Source organism: Myiozetetes cayanensis, unplaced genomic scaffold (assembly GCF_022539395.1).
Source record: "Myiozetetes cayanensis isolate MyiCay16 unplaced genomic scaffold, myiCay2020 scf2-11, whole genome shotgun sequence".
Classification (NCBI taxonomy): Eukaryota; Metazoa; Chordata; class Aves; order Passeriformes; family Tyrannidae; genus Myiozetetes; species Myiozetetes cayanensis.
The window spans coordinates 106,260,606-106,270,718 of record NW_026087411.1 but is presented as its reverse complement, the minus strand read 5'-3'; positions in this window follow the sequence as shown (position 1 = coordinate 106,270,718).

Below are 10,113 nucleotides of genomic sequence, written 5' to 3'. Positions count from 1 at the left end.
TGGAAGTGCATTGGACTAACTCAAAGCTTTAATTTTATCAATTTGCTTTCAAAGGGCAAGGTAAAAAAAAGACCTTCGAGCACATGGAATTGAATGCAGTTAGGATTTTAGGCAACTGATACCATTTGAGTTGTTTATATAAATCTTATTAGGGCACCTGAGGTCTTGTGAGTGCTTATTATTATAGCCAAAACTTAATTTGGTGCCACAATGTTTTATGTTCCCTGAAGCATCACTGTTTTGGCTTCTCAGTGCTGCTCTCTCCTTCAGGCTGTTTATGATTTACAAACAAGGCATTTCAGAGTCAGCTCCTTTGGGAGGGCAGTTCAACCAGTGATCTCTCGGCACCTCTAACACACATGGACAGCATTTATTTCAACACGAACTACAGCAGTCACAGACAGTTTCATCCAAGAGTACAGCTGGAGGAAGCATCAGGCTTGTGTATAACAGACTAGAGATTAAACCAACTGTCCAGGAAATGGAAGTCAAGGTTTCCAGACTCTCCTCACTCCATATATGTTCTGACTTTGCTCAGCTTTCAGGTGACTGCTCAGCCCCTTAGCAGATAGACAAAAATGCAACACAAACCAGCACCACTTCTCTTAATAATTTAGTAAATAAATTTTAATAACATTTTGGTTTTACTATTACTCCGATGTTAGGTCTGTATAGCATAGCCCAGAATTGCATGCTGTGTTAAAATTCCTACCCAGAAAAGGAGTCCCGAGCAAGCAAAGGCTAAGCTCTGATTCTTACAAAGGTAACACTGACAGGCTAACATCATCTTTTTAATATCTAGGGAGATGATAATAATAGTGATAACAAACTGATTCCTTGAATAACCTCAGCTTAAAATACTACTTTCTGAGAAGTGATGCTTCATCTTACTTGTTCTTTAGTGGAAGAGACACTGTAGCTCTTTTACTTTCCAAAGTACACAAAATAAAAGTAAAGAAATTAAAAGGAAACAATCAAAAGAAATGAGAGGAAAAAAAGGAAAAAACAATCAAATCACTGACTGGTCGAGGAAGCTGAGAAACAGCTAAACTTCCTGGTGACAGCTGGCAGTTGCAGGGGTAAAAGGAGACAAAAGACACTCCTTTAGGCTGGTATTCTGGCTATCTCTATTATGAGGAAGAGATAGGGAAATGGAAGGGGGTTATGATGAAGGTAGGTACTCTACAAAGGAGAAAATCACTTCAGACGATCTGAAGATGCAACTATGAAGATTCACTTCTTAATCTGGATCCAGCACATGCTCCTAAAGCAAACCTCCCACTTATTCTGGTTTGATTTGCATCACAGAGCTGTCTTGGAGTGCACAGGCTGTATTCCTTTGAAATGAGGTTAAACCAGGAGTGCCCCTTAAGATCTCCAGTCCTGACTTGTGGTGTTGTGGGACTGGATCAAAACTAGTCTGAAGTCTGCAAAACATGCATGCCATGGCTACTTGGTCCTCAGCCTGAGCAGTTCAGCTTCGCTTGTCCACTCCTTTGGATATGCGGTACTTGGTGGTGAAGGGTATAGCATGATAAATGCTCAGGAAGAAAGTACATTTTCTGCTGTCTATAGGTGAATTTGGAAAGATTTGCCAGGTGGGTGCCTAAGAACAGGAAGCTGAATAAGGTCAGTGAATCTAAGGTTTTCTTCTACTTTTGCACTAGCCACCACACAAACCTCCAGCTCCTTATTGTCAACGTGTGGCAAAGCCAAGGTTCAGTTCCAAAAAAATTACGGTAGTTAGGAGTAATTTGAAGATTAATATGAAGTTCTTTCTTTCCTCAGCATTTGTTGTGCATTCACTTAATTTCTTTCCCTAGTAGGAATGTGTTGACCATTTGTTGCTTGATATAAAGTGCAGACAGATTGTAAGGATTGTAACCAAATTCTGGACCATTTCAGAAATCCATGACCAAAATACCATATTTATTAAAATAAAAATAAATAAAATCTAAATATTAGTGTTCAACTTTTAACTCAGATATGAGCTCAATTTATTCTGGCTTCAGAAGTTAGTTCATGTCAGCTAAGCTGATCTAGCTGTCGACGTACATATGCCTAACCCTACGGAGAGGTGAACTTAACCTGACATTGAGTTGCATTTGCTGCACGCTGGGAGTGAGCAGATGGAGAATTACTCTGGTAACTTGGCTTTTCAACTAAACCTTCATTCTATTCCTAGTGGATAAGCATTCAGCCATATGAAAAAAAAAAAATGCAGCCATGTACCTTGAATATTATTTCTTTTCTTTGAGGTAATAGGGATTTATATGTTTTATGATTCACTGTAGAGCACTAGGAATGGTTCATGACCTAAATTATATTGAGCTGCAAAACCTAAGATTTCATATGATGAAAACTAGTTCTGCCATTTATGTTTAACAGACAATACTTCCCTACACCCCTTTGAAGATGAATTGTGTGGCACTCACTGGCATTCAGGGAAACAAATGGTTAATGGTGAGGATAGCAAAATAAGCTTTGTAGAAACAGTGATCACCAAATAAATGTTTAACTAAAATAAATTTGCCCTGGATTTCTTTGGCAAAATAACCAGGACACTGAAAAACACACAGAAGTTTTCCCAGCACTTTTCATTCCCTTTTCATGGAAAACAATAGTTTAAAGTTCAAGAAAGCTCCAGTCTCAAAATACTTTACTTTCTATTAGAATTTGTTCATGAGAAATTATTCTCGAATTTGTGTAGGGTTTTCTAGGAAAAGTTTTCTGTCTTTAAAAGGCTTTTAAAAACTCACAAGGTACATGATGAATCTCAGTTTAAAAGACTTGAGTTCTGTGTGTTGGTTTTTTTGTTTGGTTGGTTTGGTTTTCGTTGTTGGTTTGGGGGTTTTTATGCTGCATCTTTAACTATAAACATTTGTGTCTTCTGCAGAATTGTTTGAAGGGAGCAGAAGTGCAAATCCACCACTGGGAACGTCCATGGCAACATGGCATATGACTGCTTTTAGCCAGAGCATTCTAGGAGAACTGTAATCCCAAAAGACCCTGACTGTTCCTTTGGGCCAAAATCTTTACATTTCAGTAGCCTTTATCTGCTGTCACCATTTCCCTGACTTGTTTGAGAGTCTCAGTATGAGCATGATCTGTGCCAATCCTCTTCCAAATCAAGAGATCTAGGAGTGCGCTGATAATAGAAAAACAGAACAACCAGGATTTTTGGGCTTAACCTCTTCCCTTGGCAGATTTTTAAATGGATAAGTAATAAAATCTTACAAGACTGAAAGATTCTTGAAGGCCCTTCCTAAGGGCCTTTATTTCTCTATGTGAACGAAAACTCAAAGGATGCAATCCTGGCTCTCGTAGTCGATGGCAAAACTCCCATTGAACTTCAATGGGGATAGGATTTCTTCCAAAGTGCACAGAGTATTCCCAAGTCAAAATGTAAGCACACTGGCTTATTAATAAATGCACAATAACACAGCAAGCCAAAGGCAGTTTAAATACTTAGATGGAGTGTGATTCAGTTTAAATGCCAATAACAGACTTACTTTTGGAATCTGTGAAGCATCCAGATGCCACAGCTAAGATCTCTCACATTCAGACATCTGGATTCACTGATTGCTATTCAAAAGGAAATAATTAATAAGGAAAAAGTGGCAGAGTGGTGCTATATATCTAATGGCACGGGACTTCATAGTGATTATGAGCTATTTGGTAATGCTTAAGTAAGTGAGAGCTGGATTTGTTTTTTACAGTCCTTGTTCTATCTTTTTCCAAGAGAAAGTGATAAATAACAACTGGAGTTAACAGAGTGCATATGAAAATGTCACGAAATATTAAAATTACGGTTTAAAAACATGAGAGAAGGTGAGGATTTAGATTAATTTGCTTTCTGTAATAAAGCTACATCTACAAATTAGTTGGCATTTATGTATGCTTGAGTTAGAGATGAGTATCCCACTACTGACTGCTTTCTACAAAAAAGCCCAAGTCATACACGTTCTATAGATTTGATTTGGTATGGGGACATCTTTCCTGTAACTGAGGCTGAGTGCAGTGGTCTGTTCATTTTCTTTGTGCTTCCAAGGAACTGCTAATTAACTTGATACAAATGAGAGTTTGTCATAAAATAGCTGAATTTGCATGACACTTTTTACTGTCTCTTATCAAAGAGGAGCCTTGAAAATGTTCTTCCTGCCTGTAAAGGCCACAGAAAAGATGATTCGTACCTCTGAGAGAGAGGGAGAGAAGTCTTTTACATATGCTTTTTTCCCTGGTTTGTTTTTTTTTTTTAATCCTGTCTTTGGAGGATTGGTGATTCTAACCAGGGCTTTTAGCAACAATCTTTTAACAGTGGTCTGAAGGTGAAGTAATCACCTTTTGTCTAATCATTTCCACTGCCATCCTATAATGAAAGCATCTGCAAGTTACGGAGGTACTTGGTTAAAAAAATTTTCTTTGAACTTATTGCTTAAAGTAGTTTAAGAAAACTACTTTTTCCCAGTTTGTACAATCATAGCAAGACATAAGACTGCCACTTGAAATTCCCACATCTGCTTGTGACGTGGTGCTTGGAGCCATGCTTATTTTTGTACTGCAGGTATCAAACATGAGCAAAAGCTGACATCCTCTCCGTTTTAATTTATGTTAAGAGTGGGGAAGATCACACATGAACTGCATAGTTGTTTGCAGTGAATTCACTGCCCTTGATACAAGCAGTACTTATTTTAAGTGATTAAGGTGTCTGTTTTAAATGATTAAACAAAGGTACACTAGGTTAGATGCACAAAGTTAGATTAAATAATTCCTAGATAATTAAGGTATTTATAATCTCATTCAATTTCAGCAATACTTGAAAGCTCCTAAGGGATAGACTGTAAAAATTCTTAAACACCAAAATGAGAAAATAAGCACATTCTGAGATTTTATAAAATACTGTTATACTTTGGAATCTAGGAGAGTGCATCTTTTAAATATTTAATGTGTAGCATTAAAATCTGAACCAGCTGTCCAAGAGATCTTAATGTTCAGTGGAAATAACAGGCATATTTAGCACAAGTGACCTACTCTCTTTTTGATTTAACTATAGGAGGAGATGAGTTTTTCCCATTAGCTATGGGAGGAACCTAGATTCCAGATGAAATACATGTATTTCTATTATAAATGTTTAGTCAGATTAATTTAGGTGGCCAATATAAATTATAGAGATCCCATATTAGGTGAATATAATCCCACTTTAATTCCATACCTATCGATAGCTAAATGACATTAAAATATTGCCTGAGGTGGCAAATGAAGAGAAAAAACAAAACCATAGCAAAATGGAGGTGTTTTAGTATAAAGTGTCTTTCTATAATGTGGAATCTTCTAGTGCACGAAGTCCCTCTACAAGCCTAGGAAGTTTCAAGTAGTTGAAAATAAAATACTCACACTTCAGGAAAAATACCCTCCAAAGTTAAATCTTACCAGAGGACCACAAGGACTCATGGCACTGAGGGAACTAATGAAATATATACTTTAAAAATAATATTTAAAAAAAATAGAAAATTTGATATAGTGTGGCTTACAAATGTTATCCTAATGGAAGAAGTGTGGAACAGAAATATTGTGTAGGCTTTACTGAATTGAACAATTTAGAAGACTTTGGTTCTGTGTCATGTTATTTCACTATGGGCTCAGTGCATGCCCCTTATTCACAAAGAACTTCTTTAAAATTATCATTTTTTTGTGTACCTAGACTCATATTTCAAGATGCTGAACATCATTTCCTCAAATGGCTCTTTACTTGTTCCTCGGCTCTAGAAACATTCTCTGCTGTCTTCAGCTGCACTACCAGACAAAGAATCTGGTCATATTTGTTGGCTTTGATTTGTCTCTGTCCTCGGGTTGTGCTTTTGTCAAATGACAACCCCATAATTCAGAAACTCAGCAGTGTGCAGAGACTTTAGTAAGGCTTGCAGTACATTTAACAAAAATTAGTAGATGAAGAACCATAGTAAGGCACTTAGTTATCCTTTTGGGGTTTTTTTAGGACACAAAACATCCTTGTCTACTTCCATGGAACAGGGTGGGGTGGTGGTGTTATATAAGGGTGACGGAGCCTGCCTTGATATCCCTTCAAGTTTTTTTCCATCAGGTCTCCTTCTTATTTGACTAGTAAAACAGACTCTGTCAGTCAACCACATCATGGCAAGCTCCCTCATATCAAAATATTATTTGTTTAGTTTCTTCTTTTTTAATGCCTTTGTTATCTGTTAGGTTAACAAGTTTGTGCTGAGTGTCTTTCCTTTGATCTTTCTTCTTTTTATCCCATGCACTTTGCTCCTTGACCCCTTCCTCAGTCAGACTGAGCTTGACAATTGTCTGTGTAGCAAGGACTGCAGTGCATGCAGGTGATCTTGAACTCTAATAGTGGTTCTGCTCTCAAGCAGAGCCAGAGAAGGGTAGAGCTCAGAGCACCTTTGCTGCCAGTCATTCACCCAGCTCCCAAAGTGGGTTTTGCTGCTTTGTTATGGTGACTGAGAAAAATCTCAAATTGCCCTTCCTTTTGTTTTACTGTTAAAAATCAAAATTGGTACTTGGATTGTAGCAAGGTGCTAGGAAATTATTATCTTAGCAGCTTTACTGATGCAGAAATAGTTAATACTGTGCATTTCTATAATGTCTATAATTGCAGAAATATGTTGTGCTAAAATTAATGTAAATTCTAAGACAAAGCATTCTTGATGGCACCCTTGCTTTCTGGGAGATATTCCATGGAAGCAGCTACTGCTCTGTCCAAGAAGCAATTGTTCTAAGCCTGTTCCTCTCTCCAGGGTTTCCCATGAATTCCCAGTCAACACATGGCACACACTGCACATGCAGTGAAATGGTGTGTCAAGAATTATTACTTTTAAGCAACTTCAGATACTTGAGGAAATTTCACTCATTGTGGCTTAGAACTCTGAGAACTGATTTATTCCACAGTTCTCCAAATACATTAGAGAACACAAAGCAAATCACCAGTTCCTTTTAAAATGTACCCCCCAAAAAGAATGAAAGGTACTATGAAAAGTCAATAAGTTATTCAACATTTGCCCTAACAACGCCAAATGGTTTTTTAAGTTAGGCTCCCAAGTCTGTATAAAGTACTGAAAACTAGTAGCCTAATTTTCATTCAATTAACTTTTTAATCAACTTCTAAAAATTTAATGGGGGCTACCAGATTCTGGAAAAAAAATCTTTATGGTGCTTATTTTAATCTTTTCAATAGGCAATCATATTTAGCAATTAGCAGCCTCATCTGAATTATTGTCCTCTTTCAACATCTTTGCTCAGATCTTTTCCATTATTAACTTTTATGGGTGTCTATATCAAAACCAATAAATATGTAACTTAAGAAAGTCCCTCTTTTAACTGTGTTCATGACATAATGACTTTCTCACTCTTGAATTTATGCCTGTGCTAGTGAAACACAATGTACATGTTTTCCCCCCATAACAATTGGAATTCATTCCTTGGTTGATATAAATAGCTAACTGTAAGGCAGTAGAAAGAAATCTTTAAAATGTTAATAAAAATTATCATGAGTAATGACAGCATAATAGATTAATAGACATACACACACACAAACATACACAAATATGAGAATAGTCACAACTTTCTACCAGTAAAGTATCAACATTTAACATTTAATGTTTTACTTGCCTGGCCATCACATTTCACAAATTATAACAGAAAGATAAATTAAAGTTCAAAGAGAGTTTAGTGAATTTTACTGTCATTCAGCAGTTCATTGAAATGCCTTCTATTCCTTCTAATTCTTTTCTTGCCACAAAATGGTATAAATCATCAAGTATGTTCTAATAAGCAGTGATTTTAAAAGTTGGTTTTCTTAATGAAAAGCCCCAATGAAGAGAAAAGATTTTATGAGCATTTTGAGATAAAAGCCAGTGAAGGGTAAAATGGGACCTGGCAAGGTGTGACTGTCCAGAGAGGTGGCCAGCACTCCTGCTGAAGGGAACTGGGATGATCCATGGATGGCTTCTTACAATGTTGAAATTTACATCTGTGAGAATAAATCTCCTTAAATCTTGTCCACACTTACTCCAGAACTTATTAAATAGTTTAGAGGAAATTGTGTTAAACATCATTACTCTACATTAATTAATAAAATGAAATGTTTAATAAAAACTGGGTTTTATACAGGCAGAGTTTTTGGGAGCAGGCTGATTTGCGTTTAACAGATAGTTTGGAAGAATAACATTGTCACACTAAATTAGATACCTCATTGAAAACTGCTGTTTTCTACCATTTCCAGTCATTATGGAACAGGTCTGGTTTAATACTCATTTGCATTATAAACACATTTATTTTTGTTGCAGGTGTGATGAGGCAGATTTCTTTAGTCAAGGCAAAATTTGACTAAAGGTTTTAAGGGAAAGAATTTCTCAGAGAGAAAAATGTATCTGATTGTAGAGCAGTTGCTCTGGCAGAAGTCCCAGATTTATTATTATGATTGCATGCACTTTTTGCGTATACTGGTAATCATTATATACATCCTTAATTGCAGAAATTATGTAATCTGTGATTATTATTATAATTAATGTGATTAATTAATTATGTAATTATGTGATATCGCTTAGGCATCTAATTTCCATTCATAAATAAATGGTTCTTGGTGCCTTTGAAAATCTTAGTTTTTGTTTTCCTCTATGTTTATGCTTTCCCTGGCATAATCATGCATCTAATAAAAAACATAGGAAGTGCAATACTGGACCTGAGTATTTTTATGTCAGAAGACATTAATAATCTGTGTTTTTCTGCATAATTGTCAGTCATTGATGCGGTTCTTATTTTAGAAGCATTTCTGAAATCTTTGGTGTAGGTTTTTAGTTGGATTTTTTGTCTTTTTATTATTTTCGTTTTTAAAACCTATTGGTGTTTGAGGAAAAATACCATCTGATGTTGCAATGAGGGGCTTTACCTTTCAGGGTAATGTTTAACCTTAGGTGTAAATGTACGCAAACAGAAAGATTTCTGTAAGAACTCTGTAGTTTTAGTCTAAGATGTAACAACTGTGTGTTTTCGTCGTTCTCTTAATTCATTCCTGCTTAGCAAAGTTCTTCAGCATTTCTGAAGCAGAAGACTGGAAAGGACTATTGAAATCCTTAGTCCTGCCTCCTATCACAAGCAATTGTGGGTTTTTTATGCTGGTCATAAATGTATTAAACTAGGCTCTCAAAATGTTTAGTTTTGGTTCCTTAAATACCACCATTCTTCTGCAAAGGCTCATAGACTGATGTATAATTTCCAGTCTTCAGCCTTGATGCACCATCGACTGCTTTATTTTGGGCCTGTAACAGCATTACCGTTAAGCTTGTGTGGGTTTTCTCTTTTCCTATGGATTTGCAGGGATCCATCATAATCCTCTCAGACTTTTCTAGGACAGAATTGTCAGGTTGCTTTGTCTCATCTTGAAAAAAGACTTTTTGTTTCCCTGTTGATTTGGATAGTCCTTCCATTTCCATCTAGTTTGAGTTCATGTTTGCTGATTATAAATAACAAGAAGTACTTAGAATGTTCTATTTGAAATTCCAGCAGTACCAGGTAAAAAAAATCAGTAATTACTGTTATATTCTAATGAGTAATATATCCCTATCACTAGTACAATTCTTTCAGTCCCTCTATCTGTTCCTAAATGAATTAATTTCCCCTTTGTACTACAGAAATTGATGCTATTCCTAAAGTTCTAATTCTTAAGATTCTTTAGTTCCTTCCTAGGTGGCCTTCTGATCTCTTCTGTGTTGACTATATCCTAGATCCACAGAAAGATGTGATAGGATTCACTCAAAGTTTTAGATTCACTGTATGTGCTGAGTTACTCCCCATCTCTGATGGCAGTGTCATTGCAAAGTACCTTTCTACAGCTCTAGAAAGTGTCACAGCAATTCTGTTCCTGCATGTGCCCCAACCTTTGATAGTGAGAATTGAGTTTGTTATCAATTTAATTTTCAGACCAAGCTTAACGGTATCTCTCTATCAACTCCTTACTTCCTGTCCTTGCTTTGCTTTTCGTTTTTTCTTGCAGCATTCATACATTTCCTCTGGAGTTTTGGAAGGTCTCCCTTAACCCTTCCAAGATCTAACTCTTTTGTTGGTACGCTCATT